The sequence below is a fragment of the Triticum urartu genome, chromosome 6A (genome assembly GCF_056163025.1).
Source record: "Triticum urartu cultivar PI428250 chromosome 6A, HENAU_Tu73, whole genome shotgun sequence".
Classification (NCBI taxonomy): Eukaryota; Viridiplantae; Streptophyta; class Magnoliopsida; order Poales; family Poaceae; genus Triticum; species Triticum urartu.
Genome location: NC_141878.1, coordinates 89,580,779 through 89,591,294, shown reverse-complemented (window position 1 = coordinate 89,591,294; position 10,516 = coordinate 89,580,779). Strand labels below are relative to the sequence as shown.

The following is a 10,516-nucleotide window of genomic DNA, read 5'->3' as shown; positions in this document are numbered from 1 at the left end:
AGGATCAGCGCCGGTGGGCTCCCGGTGCCACCACCGCCCACCGGGGTGGCGCGGCATGCGGAGATCGCGCATATCCGTGCCTCTCTGCCGCAGGCGGTGAGGGAAGGTCCACGATACGTCCCCGACAGCCCACTCTGGGAGTCGTACTTCCGCCGCCGCCACGCCGAGCAGCTCGAGGCCACCAACGGCGTCGTGCCCTCCAGAAGGCTCAACTCCGAAGGCCGGTGCCGATGGTGGGGCGTGCCCGGCCGCACGCTGGAGGCCGTCCTCGAGTACATCGAGGGCGGCAACACGCCGAGGCTGGAGTACCCCGCTCCCCCGTCCATCTCTCGCCGGCGTGGGAACTCGTGGACGCCGAGGCGCATGGACCCGGGGGCGTCCTCCTCCTCGTCTGGTCGCTCGTCTGACTCTCCCTGCCTCCGCCACGTCAAGCCGGAGCCCCAGGACACGCCTGTCAGGACGCGCACCCGTAGCTCCGGCGTCCGCATCGATGACTCCGCCCCCGCCTCTGGCCGCCTCGTCCTCGTCAGGCCGAAGCCAGAGCCGGCCTCCCCGCGGAGTACGAGGAGATATCCCGGCGCGGCTTCTCCGATGAGGACGCCCTACGGTGGGCGCGCGACAACTACCTCCGCGACGAGATGGCCCGGCAGCGCCGGGCCCTGGAGGAGATAGCCGCCCGCAAACATGGGCGCGAGGACGAGCACGACGTCGTGATCCTCGACAGCGACGACGACGAGGACGCCTCTGGACCGTCCAACCCGCCGCGCCAACCGGGGGAGGGTTGCAGCAGGGACGGTGGCTGCGGAGGAGGCGACGACAACGACGACGACGACGGCGGCGGCGGCGACTACACGCGGTTCTACAACCTCCTCGGCATGTAGAACTGCAAGGGTGACGGGCGGCGAGGAGCGGCGAGGAGCAGCCTAGTAGCGTTTTTTTATTTTTTGTAAAATATTTTAAATATGTACGAACTCGCTGAAGTTTGGTTGAATTTGCGCCGTGTTTGTGTCGGAATTTAAATTTTCAAAAAAACGTGGGCGCCGTGACAGGGGGGCATCACGCCCCCAGCACACGGTTTGCGCCGGTGCGCCCCCAGGGGCGATTTTTAGCGCCTCCTGGGGGCCAACGGCTGGAAATGCTCTTACCGGCGTGCGTGAGACGAAGGGAGAAGTGTGCGTTGACCAATCAACACGAGATCCAACGGTCAGAGGCAGTCCCATCGAACACCTAGAAACCTACCGGCCGAAAGTCGGGCCAGTCAGCCGACGCCTAGCACTGGCCGGAAAATGTTTCCATGTATAAGAAAAACGTATATACAAAAAATATACAATGTGTATGAAAAAATGTTCATAATGTATTTAAAAATGGTCAAACGTGTACAAAAATGTTGATCATGTATTTAAAAATGTTAAACATGTATAAACAAATGTTGGTCATGTGTTCAACATTTTTTAATGGCAATAAAGATTTTTCACACACAATTTACTTTTTTTGTATACACCATCAACATTTTTATATACATGTTTAAATTTTTTAAATACAGAACTAATTTTTTAGTAAGTTTTTTCGATGTCTACATTTACTAAATGTGAGTTCTACATTTTTCTATACATGATAAATATTTTTATATACACGTTTAACAATTAAAAATACATGGTCAGCATTTTTCCATATGCACAAAAGAAACAAAGAAAATCAATGAAAACTGAAGAAAAAGATGAATTCAAAATAAAATAGAAAATGGAACACCCGGAGAAAATCATTCAAACAGAATAAAAAATAATGAAAACCAAGAAAGAAGCAAAGAAAACAAAAAAAACGATGAAAACCAAAAAGGTACAAAAAAACTAAAGAGAAAGTAGAAAAGAAAAAATCAATGAAAACCCGACAAAGACACAAATCCTAGTAAAACAAAGGAAAACCGGTGATTAACCCGAGAGGGACCAACCTGTGATTGGATGGTTGGAGGAACAGTGATATCCCCAGCCATCAGGGTTCAAATTCTGATGCTCGCATCATTTTTGGATTTATTTTCTGTCGACGACGAGGTGCTTACGATGACCTCGTAAATCTCAAGATAATATGCCGACTCAATCTCTTGAATGTGCTCATGGGAGGATGTGTGTATGTGCGTTTATAGGGATGAGTGTAAGCGTATATGTATGAGTGTTTGCATCTGTATTGTGTTAAAAACCCCAAAAGACATCCGTACAATTTTCACACATCCATGAAACAAAATCAAGATCACATGCATGAGACACACGGCAGAAGTTTATTTCCCGAAAAAGAAAAACAAGCGTTGTGATGGGCATGTGCTGAGGTACTCGAGCTATTTTTGGCGAGAAGTCAGGACCGATCTATCGGACGACGCAAAGAGCGCCTCGCGGTCCATCTCGTAGCCGCACAAGTATTTCCACGCGTGGCACTCGACGCCGTCGGCAAGCTTCTCGAGGCATCCCGTCGTGATGTTCAACATGAAGACGCCCTGGCTGGTGCACCCTCCTCCTTCTCCGACGGTGAATATCACCGTGCCGCTCTTCTCGCCGAACCACCGCAGCTTAAACGCCGTTGTCATGGTAATCCCGAGCTCGGGTAGGCTGATGAGTTTGAGTCGGGCCTGTTCGTGCCCCTCCCACTCCCCGCCGGCAGCCGTCTGGGTCTCGATGTTGATGCAGAAGTCCGTGCATCCCAGGAAGCCCACGTCGAGGAGGCTCAGGCGCTTCCCGTCCGGGGAGGTGCCCAGCAGGCGCTCGCCGGCGTAATAGTGCGGCTGCCTGTAGGGCACCGGACACATATCCATGGGCTCCGACGGCGGGCCGTCGAGCCGCACGCCGAACGCCTCGTGGTGCATGGGCCAGTAGGCCGCGCCGCCGACCACGACGGCGTGGCCAAGACCGCGCAGCATGTTGGCGCTGATCTTGGCGCCGGGTTTCCTTTCTTCCGGCCCCCAGCGACATCCGACGCCGGCGTCGGCGTCGGCAGAGGAGCAGGAGCGCAGAGCCGTGAAGCTACGGCGGTTGTAGACGAGGAGCACGCGGAAGAAGCACGACGGCGCGGGCACGTCTAGGTCGTCGCCGGTGAGTATCGCGCACACGTAGTGCCCGGGGCAGTGGTCGCCGGAGAGCGGAGGGAGCATGGAGATTTCCCCCGTCATGGGGTTGCACACGCTGAGCGTAAGGCCGTCGGCGCGCGCCTCGCGCCGGAGCTCCAGGACGACGCGGCCGTTGCGGGATGCGACGGGGCGGGCGTGGTCGAACAGCCCGGTGGCGACGTGTTCGAGCTGGGGGCGGGGGCCCAGGAGGCGCGGGGCGGCTTCCGTCGGGACGAAGCGTGGCGGCAGCGCGGGGGAGGCGCGGGGGGCGCGGGCTTCCTGGTGGAAGAAGCCGAGGGCGAGGTGGGGGAGGAATTGCGCGGGCGGCGGCAGAGAGCGGGAGATGGCGTCGGCGTGCGTGGCCACGGCGTTTACCGAGTGACTGCACGTAGCCCCGCAGCGGACGATGTCGGTGGCGGACGAGGACACGCTGGATAGGATCGCGGAGAGGACGTCTCCGGGCAGATCCCTTTTTTTCCCATCGGCGCCAGCGCGCCGGCTCCGGCGTCGGTGTTGGCGCCGCCACAGCCACCCGTTGGTGTACGGTGGTGGCGTCGCCGAGGGATGGGCGCGGTCCCGACGAAACGGCGGCATCGGATCCGCGTATTTTTAGGTTAGGTTTCCGATATGTTTCAAGTTGCAACGACTGGCGAGCCCACGAGTCCATCAACTAGGTGCCTGCATATTTATGCACCCCCTGAGATCGATCCGAGTCTTTTTTTTTTGATCGGTTATTTTATGTCTGGGACCAATCCGAATCGGAAGCTGCATCGATCATCCAGGCCTTCGGGCCTAGCCCCTATTAATAGGTGCATCCGTCCAGGCCTTGGGGCTGGCCCCTATTAGGCCCAGTCTATTTAAAGGATGGTTAATACTAAAAAAATTGTCCGTGCGTTACAACGGGAAAAATAAATCATCACACATCTGAAATGGCTCGTTCATGTTGTTACCTAATTTTATCACCATCGTCAGTAATGGTCATATTGTCCACCTATTCGTGACGAAGATGATCAGTCTCAATGCCTTGAGGTTGGTCATCACACTCTAGCACACCTTTTTGCAAGTCCTCTTTGCATGGACCTGTAATTTTGTCAACTCATAATGATGGTGGAGCATAGATGGACAGATTTTTGTCCACTGCAATTTAAAACTAAAAAAGGTGTACATTAGGAATAATCTTCTTGCTATCATCCAAACAAATCTTCTGATTGATTTGTATTTCCCAAAGCGATAGTATATGTATAGGCAGATCATTTGCCTACTGCAGAAAAGTATATCAAAATAATCTACATACATGTTTAATATTTTGTTAGACAAAAATATGTTAAGACCGCACAATATGGAAAATAAAATAATTTAATGTTCAAAGAGATATGGAAAATAGAAATAATGGAACCTTTGTCTTGGGGAATATTGTGACCCTCGTAAGTCGATTCGTCCGAAATTATGGTCATATTATGTGATGCATATGCTAGTTCGTTGGAGAGATACAAATTAAAACATCTTAGCTTGGGAATTTCTATGTATAGTAATACATATCAGTCTCTCTGTTTATTGAGTGCAGAACCATGCACACTACAACGACATTGGGAATTGAACAAACATATACACAGAACTAAAATTTATACCGCAAAATAATAGATAAGTAATCCGGATGCAACTGAAACACCACGAGGAATGTACATGTCCCTAAATCTAATAGCAATTGTTTTTAGGGGAACTGCAAATGTAGTCGGTATGAGGTTAATTATGAGGTCATGACAACTGAAACAGATTAGAGTAAATCAACCAAATGAAGTGATCATCATGCTTATCAAAAATCGTTCCAACGATGCCAGGTTCCAGCTCAACTGTAGGTGGATGGTGTGCAAAGCTATTCTATATCAGAAGAGTGAACCGTGGATCTCCATAGATTGATCTAGTTGAGCATGAAAACAATACCTGTGATGTCAACATAGTACACATGTCCCGTGAACTCGAAGCCACCAACCAATATGAAAAAAAGTTCCTTGCTGCATAGTTTTTCTTTTTGGTCCTGCTACATACCTTTAATTAATAATTAATGTTAATCGTAGTTGAACATGGCAGCAATTCCCATTCCATGTCAGCCATGAAGCGAGCCAACCTATGCACAAGCATGTCCCAACAAGCTCCTCTCTTTGTTCTTTTTTTCCCACCCAGCCACATATCATCGCAGACCAGCGCCTCACTCTCTGTTTCTTTTTTCTTGTCTTGAATTGCTTGATGATTCTTGTGAAACTCCGGCCTATATAAATTGGTGGATTTTAATACAAAGGGCCGATGTGGAATTATTTATTTGTGCATCTAACTTTTTTAGAAGAACTTGTGCATCTTTTTTTTTGAGACAAGAAGAATTTGTGCATCTAACTCAGTATTCATGCGCACGACCATAGGCCAGGATTCGTGCGCCAACCGCCCCCACTACTCTAACCCTAGTCCGATCACCCCAGCCTCCCGATCCCCATCTCCTCCCAGCGCCGTCACACGCACCACACGAACAGAGGGGCAGCGCTCAGCGTGCCTCGATCCAGCTCGCCGCCAACCTCACATGCTCGCCAGGCCGCCGCCCCTCCGTCCTGCACTCTCATCCATCCGCCGCCTCCTTTCTTCCATGCTCCCCCTCTCGTTCTCTGCCCGGCCACGCAGCTCCTGCTGCCTCTGCCCGTGGCGCCACTGCATGGCTCGGCCCCGTCGGGCACCACACCGGGGCCCCGTTCGTCTCCTTCCGTGAGACTCTGTTGGCGTTCTGGGAACGAGGGTCCTCAGACTTGTCTGTCTGCGGCCCACGACGTGGCTCCTCTAGCGGCCTGGTACGGCCCATCTTCACCAGCAAACACTCAAGACCCTCGCGAGGGGTCAAGCCTCATGTGGCGGACGACACAAGACCTCCTCGGGGTCAACCTCACTAGGCTGGCTCGTGAGGAGCAGAGAGATCAAGGTGAGGGGCACCTCGTGAGGTTCCCGTGATTTGAGCCATGACGACCAAGGCCAGGCGGGCGCCAGTGGGCGCAGAGCACGAGTTGCCTCTTTGGTGCTAAAGGAGCAGGCGCAGGCGAGGAGTCCCGAGGCATCAGGCAAAGGTTTCCATATCAGTGCAACAAGACCAAAACCAGCAGGACGGCATGACGGAGGTCATCGCGGAGCCCACGACGGCGTCACCACCAGAGCCTTTGGTAGACGAAGACCACCTTTTGTTAGGATAGCTCGTACTAGCTGTCCCCCTTCAAATTGGCCGTTGTGGGATCCCTTCCCGCCTAATATTTGGGAAGATGACCAAGGTCTCTATAAATAGGACTAGCCACCATCATAGGAAGGGGAGGGATCATTCAGACCATCCTTAACCACACAAGCTCACCGAGCTCAAGAACACCTCTCCTCAGGAGGTAGTTCTTCCCTTGTACTTGTTCATCCTCAGCCTACGAGGCAATCCACCACACCATACTGGAGTAGCGTATTACACCATATCGGTGGCCCGAACCAGTATAAACTCTTGTGTCCCTTGTTCTTCGAGTTCGACGAGCTGAGCTTTGAGATCGTGATGAGTGAGTGAGCTAGGGGGAAGGAGAGATCTTCGTGCGCACCCCAGAGTTCGAACCTTAAGGGTTTTGTCGGAACCCGAAATCTGACAGACTCCAACTCGTCTGCACCTCGACACCCACCTCTTGATGCATCACGCGACCACCATGGTCGACCTCTACCACTCAAGCGCCTTGCTCGCCTTGAGAACAACCTTTTCTTGCCGCGTGCACCGTTTGCCGGCAGTGCCGCTTCTCGCCTTCCCCACCCGAGGTGTTGCCAAGGATTGCAGGTTGAATACTAAAAAACATAGGGTCCTTTCTGTAAGAATGAAACGTTCTTCCAGATCCACTTTAAAAAAGGGATTGCGGGTTGAATTATCAGAAAACATAAGGACATTTGTGTAAGGACACGACGGTGAACCCGACAGACTCAAACCGTGCTTTATTATTAGGGAAAGATATACAAAAAATACATAATGTGTATGAAAAACATGGATCATGATTTTTTAAATCAATCAAACATTTAATTTTTTAATCAAGTATTTTAAAAATATTAATCAAACATTTAAAAAGTTAAAGATGTATAAAAAAGAAAAAGTAAACATTTGAAACCGGCTGGCCGGCTGAAAATTGCACTGGCCGCGCATGGTCGTCACGCACACGCATCTCAAGTGGTGCCCGCCCATCGCCCTCCCCTTCACATTTATCTCTTCAGATGACTATCCACTCATTTTTTACCTTGCTACGCTGCCATCTCCTTTGCATGTGTGTGGTCTGAGTTGGGCTTGCAGAATGTTATAGATGAGGCGCTGCATGTTGCCCGATCAGGTGCAAAGGTGATAGAATCCCTCCCGTGCGATGATAAATTTCAGCGTGAGTACATTGACATTGTTAATACTAGAAGATACCTCCCGCGTTGTTGCGGGAATTTTGGTGGAGGGGGGATGCCAACTATGGGCCTGTTCTGAACTTCTCTGAACTTCCCAAACTCCACAAAATCAGCTTCTGGAGCTAGCTTCAAACTCCACCTGGCGATTAGCAAACCGTTCGGCACGCTCGTAGCTTCTCCCAGAGATTTGGCCCAGTTGGGGAGGTTGTAGGCCTGTTCCGTGCTGGTATAGGCCTGCTGGAAACAGCCTAGCTCAGGAGCAGTCCACTAGAGGACCTTGTTTGACGATGGTATAGGCCCGTTGGAAAGCCCAGATCGGGAGCAGCCGCCATGGGTGGACCTTGGGAAGAAGAAAGGGAGCTCGGGGTGGTCTTCTGGATGGGAACCGGCCGGGATGGCCCTGTATATGCCAGATCCGGCGGTGGAGCGGAGCGCCGGGCGGCTGAGGGGTGGATCTGGCTATGGCGGTGGGGGAAGGTTAGGTCAAGGGAGGGAGACAAGCGCAACGATTGGAACGCGAGTGTGGCATGTCGACTCGGGAAGCTGGCTCTCCGAAGTGTTTTCTTTAGCGGTGGCAGTCTCATTGTAAATATGGGCAACTCCAGTTTCTCGTTTTTCTGGAGCTGGGCTTTCCGGGCTTCACGATTTTACACGTGAGCGGGACTGAGGTTCTCAAATCCAGCTTCTTCTCAAATAAACGTTCAGGACAGCTTCACACGAGAAGTTTGAGGAGTTAGAAGCTGGAGGAGATCAGAACAGGCCCTATATTATATACATGTTATATTAAATAATGTACTAAAGTGGAAGAACCATGTATGCGCTATTATTGCACCAAATGGTGATTCATACAAATGAGAATAAATTTACAATTAATAAAAAAAACCAGGAGATACAATCTACACGTTTATAGACCACACTTGCATACTTCTTGCAATACATAATAATAATATGAGCATGTTGCATTGGTTCATATTCTGCACATACGTGTGTACATTTTGGCAATCACTAAATGTTCTTCCTGATGTACAGTCTGGAGCTTGCAAACCTGAATGACAGACACTCAGAACCCTCATATCACCAAAATTACTTAGTGCATCAAGTTTGTTATGAAACAAAAAAGGAAAATGCTACCAGCACGTACGGGAGAAGGGAATCGGCACATCAAACCAAAACACCCTTTTGGCTACTTGTATCTTCTGGCCTTTCGGAAAAAGGTACATCTTCATATTTCTTATATAAAGTAACACTGCTGCAACAGGTGCTATACTCGAGTTACTATCAGTTTAAAGTGTTATTTTCTTAAATCTGTTTGAACAACTGCATGATCTGGTTATAAGGATGAGATAAATGGCTACTGATTGCGGAAATATAATTAGATAGAGCAAGTAAATACAACGGGATATCCAACAAATATTCTAAATACCACAAATGAGAGAAGTGTCATTACCTTCTCAAGACTTCAAGAAACAAATAGTTCAGTTCAGTTAAGATGGCCACAAAGGTATGGTCAAATTTGCAACCTAGTAAGCCACCATCCATACAGCTTAGTAGAGATACGACCATCCATACAACTTAGTGGAGATACAACCATCCATCTTTCTCTGAAATAATCTACAGTTTAAGAGCAAAATCTCACTATAAAGGGCAGATCTTATCAAGCTTTAGCATCTGGAAGACAATATATCTGTAATTTAAGCTTTACATCGGCCAACAGAAAAGGGAAATACATGCATATTCCATGTGTATAAATCTGTAATTTAACATAATTATCTGAGCATAACAAAAAAAGAGAAATACATGATGATATATGTGTATAAGCGGGCGAACATAATTCCATGTGTATAAATATATCTAGAAATCAATTCACTTCTCTGGGCACACCTTGGTTGAGATGCTGCAGTATTTACCATTAACAAACGACCATGTGCAAGAAAAATAGCCACCTCGAGTCTGAATGAGGTCCGAAGGAATTAAAATAGACACCCCAAGTCTACTAAATCAGACCCGCAAGAATTTATGAACTGCATGTTTCGACTCAATCTAGTTAGGATTCAGATTGCCAGGTGCATGTGTTACCAAAATCAAAAATAATGTCCGGATTTGGGGTTCTTGGATTCACTTGGGAATTTAGAGTTAGATGCGAAGGGAATGCAACAAATATATCCACATGGTTATATAGAAGTGGATGTATTCATGCATGTATGAACAAACTCATGAGACATGACATAAATATTAAGAACTCATCTGCAGTTTTTTGTGGTGGTGAAGATGAAGCATCAAGACATTAGCGGATGATTGGGATTGGAGGGAATCTGGATTAACCAAACACATGAGAGAATTAGAAGAGACAGAGGCGGACAGCGAGGGCTCCTGACTCGTCCCATCCTGCGCTATCAGCAGGCGACCTGTGGTGGTTCTTACAGATCAAAAATTAAGTTGGCATTTGAGATAGATGTTATCTGCACTATAGAGAAGTGGAGAAAACGAAAGGGCTGGCTCACCAATGGCCGTTGAGATTTCGATCAAGGCACAGTGAGAGAGGAGGGCCAAGGGAAAGCAGCCTCGCCGACTCGACGATGATACAGAGCACCAGACCGACTCCTGCCAGCAACGGAACCAAGTCGAGAGAGCCGCTGGCTTCACCGTCGACTGGAGGCCGTTCCAAAAGACCGGACCACATGCGGAGATCCCCTCCTAGCCTCCTAGCCACCGCCGCATTCTACTGCTGCGGTGCTGCCAGGGGAAAAGATTGATCCTCTTTTAAGGCTCATTCGGTTTGGAGGAAATCTAACCGTAGGAATTTGGAGTAGTATAGGAATTTAATAGGATGGCATTTGCCACCCTAAGGAATTGACTTGCCTCGTTCCTACGCGCAAAATGAGCTTTGAGTGGATGTGTAGTTTCCTCCAAAAGCATAGGAAATGAATAGTATTCCCACGAAATTCCTTTACGCATTTCCTACAAACCGAATGCATATATAAGAAATTTTCCTCTGGA

General features: G+C 49.3%; 1 long non-coding RNA gene and 1 pseudogene across 3 annotated transcripts; both read right to left on the bottom strand.

Annotated features, from left to right (window-relative positions):
- Positions 1-1,593: 1,593 nt before the first annotated feature.
- Positions 1,594-6,000, bottom strand: LOC125514638 (uncharacterized; annotated as a pseudogene).
- Positions 6,001-8,342: 2,342 nt separating this feature from the next.
- Positions 8,343-10,254, bottom strand: LOC147964144 (uncharacterized). 3 transcript variants are annotated; one of them, XR_015609331.1, is made up of 4 exons: positions 10,021-10,254; positions 9,842-9,935; positions 8,967-9,130; positions 8,343-8,765 (listed from the first exon to the last, which is right to left on the bottom strand). It is a non-coding gene; the product is annotated as an uncharacterized LOC147964144 (long non-coding RNA). The 3 variants fall into 3 exon arrangements; XR_015609330.1 differs by having other exon boundaries at positions 8,343-8,768; positions 9,842-9,924; XR_015609329.1 differs by having other exon boundaries at positions 9,842-9,924.
- Between the last annotated feature and the right edge of the window lie 262 nt (positions 10,255-10,516).